Source organism: Procambarus clarkii, chromosome 62 (assembly GCF_040958095.1).
Source record: "Procambarus clarkii isolate CNS0578487 chromosome 62, FALCON_Pclarkii_2.0, whole genome shotgun sequence".
NCBI classification, from domain to species: Eukaryota; Metazoa; Arthropoda; class Malacostraca; order Decapoda; family Cambaridae; genus Procambarus; species Procambarus clarkii.
In genome coordinates this window covers 22,368,457-22,380,956 of record NC_091211.1, presented here as the reverse complement: position 1 = coordinate 22,380,956, position 12,500 = coordinate 22,368,457, and the positions used below count along the sequence as shown (strand labels likewise).

General features: G+C 43.4%; 1 protein-coding gene across 4 annotated transcripts in view; it reads left to right on the top strand.

Annotated features, from left to right (window-relative positions):
• Positions 1 to 12,500, top strand: part of eIF2Bbeta (eukaryotic translation initiation factor 2B subunit beta) — an 85,457-nt gene that overhangs the window by 35,630 nt on the left and 37,327 nt on the right. The window lies entirely within an intron of this gene.

The window sequence follows — 12,500 nt, the reverse complement described above, 5'->3', positions numbered from 1 at the left end:
TCTGGGGATGATGAACTAACTATATTGTTTAGTAACTATTAGTCTTCATCGTTGGGATGAAATGTGCAGTGTCTAGTGGCTGTCTTCTTACCGGCGTTCATCAACAAGAAGTCCTGTTGAGACAGCTGTGGTTATATTAGCATTACCTTAAGTCTAGTGGAAGAAGCTCTAGTCATGCTATCATTACCTCAAGTCCTGTTCAAGCAGCTCTGGTCTTGATATCATTACCTCAAGTCCTGTTCAAGCAGCTCTGGTCTTGATATCATTACCTCAAGTCCTGTTCAAGCAGCTCTGGTCTTGATATCATTACCTCAAGTCCTGTTCAAGCAGCTCTGGTCTTGATATCATTACCTCAAGTCCTGTTCAAGCAGCTCTGGTCTTGATATCATTACCTCAAGTCCTGTTCAAGCAGCTCTGGTCTTGATATCATTACCTCAAGTCCTGTTCAAGCAGCTCTAGTCATCCTATCATTACCTCAACTCCTGTGGAAATAGCTCTGATCATGTTATCATTACCTCAGGTCCTGTGGAAATAGCTCTGGTCTTCATATCATCACCTCAAGTCCTGTTGAGGCAACCGTGGTCATGTCAACATTGCGTCTAGTGTGACTATCGACGGAATTTAATTTCTTAGCCCATTTTCTCCATGTGTTTCCAACGTTACCTATGTTAATCGGTCCCATCCTTCCCTGCCTAGGCATCTTTTTCATTGGAAGATATAAAAGCTGTAAATTGAAAGGACTTCCCTTATTGTATTAACATGAGAAGGCAGCTATGGATGTCGACTTCGTCTGTGTTCAGATGACAAAATAGATTCCCAAGATACTTCCCATTTCACTAGAATTGCCAAGACATCTTCCATTGTCAGTAAAAATTTCCAAGATTCCTCCCATTGTCACTAAAACGTCCAAGATACCTCCCATTGTCATTGAAAAAGAACTTTCTGAGATTCCATGACTGATCCAAGAATTCAAATCGTCCAACTAATCCTTTGATACAGTCAGTCATACTAGACAATGACTCAGACGCAGTGTTTCAGATGTATATATTTTCCACCAATATATCTATTGTAATATTCTATTTGCTGAGTACTGGATAACTTTTTAATCTTTGGACTGCTGGAGCTATTTGCTAGAAAGCTTCGCATGTTTTCTAACACATTTATTACAGATCAATAGATCAAAATCTATAATAGAAGAAAGATCGCTGGATTGTTTCAAGCGTAGACATGAATATGAATGAGTTTGGTTGAATATAAGTAGAAGCTAACTCGCATAAGCCAATAGGCCTTAAATCTCCTGTTCTTATGTTCAGAATTGAAGAGTTTCCTTTTTTTGACCATTTTTTTAACAGTTAAGAAGTGATTAACGTTCAATGTGTTAATGTTTAGACATAATCGAAAGATTATTATTATTGCTGCATTTTCTACGGTTGTGGTACGTTTGTGGAAGAGGTGTGATACAGATGTGGTACAGTTGTGCCATAGTTATGGTAGAGATGCTATCATAAACTTCAGAAAATAGCTAGGCCAACATATGGGGGCCTCGTAGCCTGGTGGATAGCGCGCAGGACTCGTAATTCTGTGGCGCGGGTTCGATTCCCGCACGAGGCAGAAACAAATGGGCAAAGTTTCTTTCACCCTGAATGCCCCTGTTACCTAGCAGTAAATAGGTACCTGGGAGTTAGTCAGCTGTCACGGGCTGCTTCCTGGGGGTGGAGGCCTGGTCGAGGACCGGGCCGCGGGGACACTAAAGCCCCGAAATCATCTCAAGATAACCTCAAGATAACATTGCAGTATTCAAAGCGAGTTTTCATACAGACTGTAGAAAATATATAACAGCCTGAGATACGAGAGAGTAAAACCTATCGAGGAAGATACCGTGTTGCAGAGGCAATAATATCCTCTCCCCCCCCCCCCCCCACACACACACACACACACACACACACACACACACACACACACACACACACACCCAACCACCAGTGCAACAGCGGTCGACTGTCTTGAGCTCCGTGTTGCAGGGATAATATTTTCCAAACTCCCACAACTAATGATGTAACGGCAGTCAGGGCAATCTTTAAGTCCGGTGGCGGCACCCGGCACCTACAGTACCTCCGTCTTAGGCAGGAAGATACCAAAAAAATACTGAAACTCAAGTACAATTACTACGGTTGACTTATAACCTACAGTCAGTTGCGTTGTGGGATGTACATTTGGAGACGTGGGAATGGCTCGGGGTCTCGTGAGAGCAGGAGTGTGTAGCCAGGTAAATATGATCATTCCTGAGTAACGGGGCGGTTTACGGCCCTTTTGGACTTTATATCGTCGGAAGTTATTGTGTTTTGGTCCATAAAGTTGCATTAGCAGCCTCAGGCTGGTGGGAAAGAGACTTTGGTGGTGGTAGAGGGGGCTGGAGGCAAGATCTGGAGGATGTTAGGAGGAGGATAGACCCGGACGAAGGGTTGAAGAGGCCAGACCTGAACCGGAGGTGGAAGCGAGACATGATAAAGATGGAAGCCAGTCGATGAGAGTCTAGAAGATGGGGTGACACTGTTTCCGACACCTGCGGATCGAGACAGGAATAGACGGTTGACCTGTGACCTAAGGAAGAAGCGGAGTAAACTAGAACTTATAAAAGAAAAAACAATTCTTGAACAAGACCTGGGAACGGAACCTGCCCCACTAAGTCCTTCCCGCCCACTTAGCCAAATCTGCACTGACATGAGCCACCGTCGAGTTGGAACATTGGCGTATTACATAAACAATATCCCGGACTCCGTCTCCCGTACACCAAGCTCACAACAACCTATAATAATCACCTTTACAACACAGAGAAACCGTGATATGTATAACAACGTGTATTATATAGACGTATAAAATATATACACATTGTATATAATACAACGTGTATTATAATACTCTCTCTCTCTCTCTCTCTCCTGCCCAGCCACTGTGGTTGGACGGTAGAGCGATGGTCTCGCTTCATGCAGGTCGGCGTTCAATCCCCGACCGTCTAAGTAGTTGGGCACCATTCCTCCTCCTCCCCTCCACCCGTCCCATCTCAATTCCTTATACTGACCCCTTCCAAGTGCTATATAGTCGTAATGGCTATGCGCGTTCCTATAATAATGCCCTCCCTCTCTCTCTCTCTCTCTCTCTCTCTCTCTCTCTCTCTCTCTCTCTCTCTCTCTCTCTCTCTCTCTCTCTCTCTCTCTCTCTCTCTTTCTCTCTCTCTCTCTCTCGCTCTCTCTCTCTCTCTTCGTCACGACATCTATTAATGTTGGAGGTATAAAAGTACTCCGAAGGTGTAGGTCGAGGCGTCGGGCAGATGGTATTTTAAAGACTGTTCTTGGAAGGTATTGATCGGTGGATGGGGTGGTCCTGGCCAAGCGGAATAATTGGGCTTCCTGCTCTGGAAAATGGGGACAAGATAAAAAATAGGAAACAAGGGGGGAAAAAAAGTATAGGAGACTGCTAATAATAGGAAATACGGAATAAATTAGTCAGAGAGTCTTTCAGATAGGAAATAGTAATCTAGAAATGGAATAAGAGCAAAAGAAATGAAAATATAGGTTTATATATGATTTTGCTAAGCATATAACGCCTATTCTGCATTTGCTATAAAATAAAACAAAGTTCAATGAAATCTTGTACACACACAACGCTTTAGCTGACAAAAATCAAAATCGATAAAATAGAATGTCTGTCTGTTTGTCTGCAATTGTCGGTCTATTTCTATCTGTCTGTCAGTCTGTTCACGGTTGAAAGTCAGACGCTTTGGGTTAGCCTCACACAACTTTGTTTGGTGACTTATAATTGTATGGATACTGTCATACAGGGTCGGAGAGGTTATCTTTGCAATTACTTTATTCACTCTCGTATTCTTGAAGATATCCTCATAATGTACCCAAAATTTGCCAGTGCAGGCTACTAAACACATGGCTCTGTATGACTAGCTATCCTGCGAGATGGGGACTTGTATTACCACTGCTACCTTATTCAATCTTGTGTTGATGATATCCTCAAAATGCATCCGGAGTCTGCCAGTGCAGACCGCCCATCACATGCCTCTGTATACCTGGATGATACTTGGTTGATGGGGTTCTGGGAGTTCTTCTACTCCCCAAGCCCGGCCCGAGGCCAGGCTTGACTTGTGAGAGTTTGGTCCACCAGGCTGTTGCTTGGAGCGGCCCGCAGGCCCACATACCCACCACAGCCCACCACAGCCTGTATGACTAACCATCCTGTGTGATGGGGATTTTTTAGCATCACCTAGTTAGCTTTTTTGACACACTGTACTCCACTTCATATAGTCTAGGGTAGCTGCACTAATGCAGATGTACCTCATGTATTAATACAAAAAAATAGTGTTGTCATACAAGGCGAATGTTCAGATGACAGATATGCATTTTAGGTGCAACTTTCTGTGTTGCAGTGATGCAGAGTTTAGTGGAGACTGTTATTTATGACTGTTGAGTGTAGCATAGACGGTTAGTGACTGTCGCAAATAACAAAAATAGTTAGTGATCAATATGGTGTGTAATGAGCATGGTTATAGTGATCGATACGTTGTATGGTGAGCATGGTAATGGTGATTAGTGTTATGTGTAGTGATGAAGGCTATGTGCAGTGAAGATATAACGTGGGTGAAGCATTTATTAATAATGGATCAAGCTGTGGAAACTGTCGGTCTAGATCAGGGATCTGTATCTTGGCACAAAAAAATTGTCAGTAAGTCAATATTTTCATTATTCCTGAGGCAAGAGGGTCTCTCTCTCTCTCTCTCTCTCTCTCTCTCTCTCTCTCTCTCTCTCTCTCTCTCTCTCTCTCTCTCTCTCTCTCTCTCTCTCTCTCTCTCTCTCTCTCTCTCTCTCCAGAATACATAAAGATAAAAATTCTGGCGTTGACGAATGATCGTCTCCACCAATAGAACTTATGACCCACCTAATACAGAAAACTTCGAGCATCTGGCAACTTAAATCTTCAGGAATCCTCCGACGCTCTCGTTATCGTCGACCGTTTGTTACTGGGGCATGCTGCTGCAGCATAGACAGGTGGAGCATTATGCTGCTGCAGCATAGACAGGTGGAGCATGCTGCTGCAGCATAGACAGGTGGAGCATGCTGCTGCAGCATAGACAGGTGGAGCATGATGCTGCAGCATAGACAGGTGGAGCATGATGCTGCTGCAGCATAGACAGGTGGAGCATTATGCTGCTGCAGCATAGACAGGTGGAGCATGATGCTGCACCATAGACAGGTGGAGCATTATGCTGCTGCAGCATAGACAGGTGGAGCATTATGCTGTTGCAGCATAGACAGGTGGATCATGCTACACTACAATAAATGGTAGGGCGTACTTAGTGAACAACAAATTAAGAGGCAGACGGAAAGAAAACAGAAAAAATGTAAAGAAAACAAAAGAAAAAAAGGACACGCTAAATGAGGAGAGACTTAACAAAACAACATCACCGCCTGGCAATGCTTCCCCCGGAACGAGGGAGAATTGGTGCTTCTGACTCTTTTGGGTTCAGGCTCTTTCGGGTTCGTGCTGGTTTCGGGCTTCGCGCTCTTTAGGAATAAGGCTGTTTGTGGCTCGAGCTATTTGGGACTCGAAGTGGGTTTGAGTCACGGGTTGTCTATAGGGAGTCTTTCTGGATTTGGGCTTCGGGTTGGTTGGGATTCGTACTGGTGTTGGGCACGGGGGCGTGCTGGAATGTTGGAGTATGTGAGGAAGGTGACTTCGGGTTCCCACAGCCAGTGGTAGTGGTCCCTTCAGACGGTGTTAAGGGGGTCTCTGGCCCTAAACTGTGGAGCCATAATATCACCGCCGACGGCGCCCTTGCTGAGCCCGACCCATTGTGTTGGTGGCGGTTCTGGCCGATTTTGGCTGATCTCCGCAGAGTGTAACAAAAAGGTTTTACTTTTGGGGTCATTTTTGTTGTGGAGTGGAGATGGGTGTTACGTCTTTGGTTAGTGTGTGCAACAATGGTGGCCTGAAGATTTGGTTCGATCCCCGTCAGGGATCGAACCCAAGCTTCAGAACTCTGGAGCTTCGAACCAGAGCGATCGAACGGCCGCCTGCAAGAAACGAAGACATTGCTGTACTGACGGGTCGTATTTAAAGTAAAAAATAAAATTATTTTGAAAGTATCACTAAAAAGCAGATTTATTCCATGAAATACACCAATCATTTAAAGTAGATGCAGCTCATTACTCTTGTGAGGAGGATGGTCTGTATCTGACCCTCGCTGTTACCTCCTCTTTGAAACATGTCTAAATATTCTGAACCCACTACAGTTTAATAAGTTAAATTATAGCGCAGCAGGTTTAATAAGGGTAATATATGCAGGGTATTAAGAGCCAAAACTCCCTTACCCATACTCACTGTTATATATATATATATATATATATATATATATATATATATATATATATATATATATATATATATATATATATATATATATATATATACCGTGGATTCAGTTGGTGTACGTCCCCAAAATGTTTGGGTCTATGGCAATAGCATTAAAACGACTACAGTCAGAACCCCTGTGAACATTTTACTGGTTAGACCTTTAAAAACATTATAAAATAAAACTAAATGCAAAACAAAAATTTCTTCTTACTGTATACAAAAATGTTACCCACTGCTCTCCGCAAAATTGTCAAAAAATTATATCTATCATACTTTGGCTGTAAAAGACAAATATGTGTTTGTGACACTAACACCACGACAGCGTCTGGACAGGTTGCTTGGCTTCACCATGGGTTCATAATGACGGTAGCCACCACCCTACACCCTGGCCACCAGCAACACATGTCATGAACCCATATCCAGACAGAGAACAGTGAGATTATCGAATGAAATAAAATATCAGAGAAATAAGCGCCAAACCATTACGACTATATAGCAGCTGGAAAGGTGTCAGAATAGGGATTTGGGATGGAACGGTGACCAAACACTTGGACAGTCGAGGGATTGAACGCCAACCTGCATGAAGCAAGACCGTGAGCTAGAGGGCTGGGGAATCCAGAAGCGTAACAAAGGCGGATTAGACAGGAGTGGTGGGAAAGGAAAGAGACTGTAACAGATGTAACAGGAAAACAGAGCGATGTAACAGAGGACGCTTGCAACAAGGGTTGGAGAGCATGACAGGGGGCGGAGCGCAACAGGGGTTGAGCACTTAGTACGGCACGAGGGAGGAAGAGAGCGTAAAAGGAAGGATGGAGAGAGGGGGAGGGAGGTGTGGAGAGGTCGCTGGTCAAGTGAGAGTGTAGTTCTGGTCCACTACCGTCGCCACCGAGGGCGGAAAAGTCAACAGGATGAGCTGAACCCAAATGAAAGATAAATATTATCACTGAAGAGTTTTGACAGAAGAAGGGTGGGGCTGCGGCGAGAGAATGTTGCAGAACACTGTAGGAGAACACTTTGGGGAACACTGAAGAACACTGCAATGGGATTGCCGCTGAAGAACACTGCACGAAAACACTGCAGGTGACCACTGAATAGAACACTGAAGAAGAACACTGGCGGTGAACAGTGCTGGTAAACACTGCAGGAGAATAATGCAGAACACTAGGAGAACAAAGCAGGGAGACTGATGAACAAATAGAAAATATTTGGATATTTAACTTCGAAAAGACAGTCTTCATTCTAACTTTCCATCTATTTTCATTATTCTTGCATGCCTTCATATATACATTGGCTTACATATGTATTCAAGTATGCATTTATAAACTTATGCATACATATTCTTATGCATCAATTCATACGTGCATATATGGACTTCTGTATGCACAGTCTAATGTACAAATACCTAGTCTATTCTTTCTTCATTCTACTTAAGCAATAATTCTGAAGACCTTACTAATATCTTATTAATGCTTTCGAATTTAATCTTGGCCAAGTTATATAAACAAAATTGTATCTCCCCCTTGCTTCTAAATCCGACATTCTCGTCAATAAAACCAAAACGACTGGGACAAAATTCTCGTTAATGGTTGTTCATCCAATTTCGTGCCCTAGGAATTACTAGGGGTATTTCCTGCCCTCCCTAAATGCCACGTTTCACTGAATGGCGGCAAATGATATTATCATCTTATATATTGGATTTAATTTCAAAATTTGATAACTTTCATGATGGTTATTGTGTTTGGAGGGTGTTTGGAGGGTGTTTGGTGGGTGTTTGGAGGGTGTTTGGTGGGTGTTTGGAGGGTGTTTGGTGGGTGTTTGGAGGGTGTTTGGTGGGTGTTTGGAGGGTGTGTGCTGAGGTCGACCTCTTGGAAGCGGTATAGAGGTCTACCTCTCGTTGTAACTCAGGAACGGACGCCTCCGTGGCTTGGTCTCTCCGCAGGCCTCTTGGTTGGTGGTCTGGTCAACCAGGCTGTTAGACGCACCTGTGCGCATTCCTGACGTGTGATTACACTCTAATTGATCAAATATACTTTGGAGGTGTTTATCACTTTCTCTCTTGAACACGGTGAGAAGACGGCCAGTTATGCCCCTCAAGTGTAGAGGGAGAGTGTTGAAAAGTCTTGTGTTCACTCTCAGCGTACCTATTGCATCTCTGCTTCTCAACGGAAGGGTATTCTGCAGACGAGGAGTCACACTAACGTGGCTGAAATATGTTGACCAGACCACACACTAGAAAGTGAAGGGACGACGACGTTTCGGTCCGTCCTGGACCATTCGCAAGTCGATTCTGGGTCGAAGGGACGAAACGTCGTCGTTCCTTTACTTTCTAGTGTGTGGTTCGGTATTCTGCACATCCTGCCATGCCTCCTGGGCTCATGTGCTGTTATTTCTGTGTGCAAATTTGGAATCAGTGCCTTTAATATTGTCCAAGTGTAAAATTGTATGTATCTCTCCTGCCTGAGGTCTAGGGAATACATATTTAAACATTTAAAGCAGTCCCAATAAATTATATGTTTTATTGAGAAGATTCAAACAGTAAATGATGTTTTTACGAGCTCTTCGGGTGAGCAGTTTCTCCATCTTTGAATGGGGCTGTTAGTGTGCAACAGAATTTCAACCTAGAGCACTATAGTGTCTTAAAATGAATCAACATTGTTATAGCATCCCTTGTTTGAAATGTTCTTGTTATTCACCCAGTTATTTTGTTTTCTTTGTTCTTTTTTAGCCGTTGCCAGGCGACCTTGGCACTCTGTTTGCGTGCCAAGGGCGCTCGTGGAATTGTAGATAGTATATTCGCTCGAGCTGGGAATCTCAGAGCCAAGATTTTGAGCTGAGCGGCCAAACATTGGCCGGAAAATTGCCCCACGATCATAAACAGACAAGGGAATTGAGCTTTGAGGGCCGCGGCGGAGTTTACTGGGAGTACATGGCCTTGTCTGGCTACTGAGAGCTCGCTGTGAGTTTACCAGGAGTTTAACACAAGTTCACTGATACACTACTAGTTTATTGCGTGTATACGATGAGTTTACTGGGAGCGCACCAAGAATGGGAGTTCACCGCGAGTTCATTTGGAAGTTTACCGCGAGGGAGGGAATTATCATGGGAAAGCGTCAAGCCATTACGACTTTATAGTACTTGGAAAGGCATACACTATAATTTTAGATTTTATTATTGGGCGTTTTATTATTGAAGTTTCTAAATTTACATTTTAGAAACCTCGATTTATTGGGCATACACTACAATTTTACTTTGAGTTCACCCCAAATTCACTTGGAGTTCACCGTGAGTTTAACATGAGGTTTGTGCCTAAGGACATTCAGGTATCTTAAAATTTGATGGTAAACCTTCCTTCTCATTTGATTCAGTTTACCTTAGAAGTGTCTTAGTATTGGACCATCAACTTGAAGTTTCTTGTTTAGACTGAAGTTCTGTTTTACTTGAAAACGCCTTTTTCAGTGAGAAAATCTTCCGAGCATCTCGATGGGATCGAGATCAATTCCCGACCGTCCAAGTGATTGGGTACCATTCCTTCTCCCCCGTTCCATCCCAAATCCTTATCCTGACCCCTTCCCAGTGCTATATAGTCGTAATGGTTTGGCGCTTTCTCCTGAAATTGTACTTCCCTTCGATGGGATCGAACCTGTATCCTTAGTCACCTCATACGAGCACCGTACCCACGAATCACGACATGGTAAAAGTTACTCAACCATGAGTCCAACGGAACCCACTAAACAGGAATACAGAGCATCAAGATGGTATAGATCATACGTCGACTTCTTAAGCTATCGACGAGAATTGCCGGAATTCCAGATGGAAAACCTGTTTTGGTTGAAGAAGGAGGTGGGTTACCTTGAGGTTATCTTGAGAGGATTTCGGGGCTTAGCGTCCCTGCGGCCCGGTTATCGACCGGACCTCACTGATTCCAGGGGGGAATCAATTTTTCTCCCGGGTAAACCACAAGCGACAACATCGTCAATTTATCAAACCAGGATAGAAAATTTACGATCACTGTAACCTTCCGTTTCAGAGGAAAGTTGTGGATATATATCAGGGTGGCCAGGCAGGGTTGATGTTCTCAGTAGGTCCCCAGGTTCGTGGATCTTGGGAGCGAGACAGCAGGAAGCCTCGTGAGATATTATGAAGCCTCCTGAGATATTATGAAGCCTCGTGAGATATTATGAAGCCTCGTGAGATATTATGAAGCATCGTGAGATATTATGAAGCCTCGTGAGATATTATGAAGCCTGAGATATTATGAAGCCTCGTGAGATATTATGAAGCATCGTGAGATATTATGAAGCCTCGTGAGATATTATGAAGCATCGTGAGATATTATGAAGCATCGTGAGATATTATGAAGCCTCGTGAGATATTATGAAGCCTCGTGAGATATTATGAAGCCTCGTGAGATATTATGAAGCCTCGTGAGATATTATGAAGCCTCGTGAGATATTATGAAGCATCGTGAGATATTATGAAGCATCGTGAGATATTATGAAGCATCGTGAGATATTATGAAGCATCGTGAGATATTATGAAGCATCGTGAGATATTATGAAGCCTCGTGAGATATTATGAAGCCTCGTGAGATATTATGAAGACTCCTGAGATATTATCAAGCCTCCTGAGATATTATCAAGCCTCCTGAGATATTATCAAGCCTCCTGAGATATTATCAAGCCTCCTGAGATATTATCAAGCCTCCTGAGATATTATCAAGCCTCCTGAGATATTATGAAGCAACCCGTCCTCAGACCAAGTCCATTCCATCCAGCGGTCGACCCCAAAAGACGCATTCATCAATTTGAACATGCCGTTCATTCTAAACTGAAATTTTCTCAAATATAAATTAATATTGGTTTATATTAGCATACTGTACATATTTAGGCATTGGTTAGGTGTTTAGGTTCTGTTGGCGATTATTTGTATTTGTAGTACGTGGGTGAAGCATTTATACAGCGTTGTGGTTCGAGAAAAAAGTCGTCAGCTTTAGTTCGAACCGAGTGCTCGGTTCGAGCGCTCGAATAGTTTGAGAATAACAGAATAGTTTGATAAAAGCTTTGTTCGAGAAGTGCTTTGGTGATTTATTTGGTGGAGCGCAAGCCAGTAAAAAGCAGAGCACTGAGTTCCTTGAGTCAACGTGCAAACCTCAACAAATTCTGCAGGAACCGGGTTCATACCGGGTTAAACTGGGATTATGTCAAGCAATCCTTGACATAATCCTTGAGAGAGAGAGGGAGAGGATGGGTGTGAAGATGGGAAGTGGGGGGAGGAAAAGGTAGAATGGGAGGGAAAGGAGAGAGGTTAGACTATTAAGAGGGAAAGGGGGGAAAGGAGAGGGAAGGACGGAAAAGATGAGGAGGAGGAAAAAGAATGGAGGAAGGTTACGATGAAGAGAAGATGAAGAGAAACAGAGGAAATTGGAAGAGGAAGTAAATGGAACCATTTAAAAGGCGTTTAAGAAGACAGATACGAAGCGTAAAAGAGAGAGAGAGAGAGAGAGAGAGAGAGAGAGAGAGAGAGAGAGAGAGAGAGAGAGAGAGAGAGATCCTTGTGTTGTGAAGAGAACAGCCCAATATTTTTTATGAAGAAAAAATCTGTGTCTGATTGCTTGTAGGTATCAAAAGCTTAAGGCCAGATGCTACTGGTATCACCCAGCTTTGCAAGGTGATTACCGAGGGGTAGGTGACTAACATGGGTGGATCGGGATCGACCCCATTATCCCACTTTAAACGAGGTAGGCTTCCCTGGCGACCTCAACAAAGCCTGTGGAAGGTACCAAGTCCATAGACTTTATTTTTTCTTCCACCCTTGGAATATATTCAATTTGTGCGAGGCCTTATATAATTATTGAAATTTGATCTGTATTATATTTTATTAATTACGCGACATGTGAGCAAGATGAATGATAGACGGTGTAGTGGTAAAGGTTAAATAAAATATGTGGGGATCGGGAGCTGGAGCTCAACACATGTCTAAAGTACTAGGTTACCTTGAGGTTACCTTGAGGTGCTTCCGGGGCTTAGCGTCCCCGCGGAAGGGTAGGAGCATGAGCATATAAAGACTCACGCAATTATCTC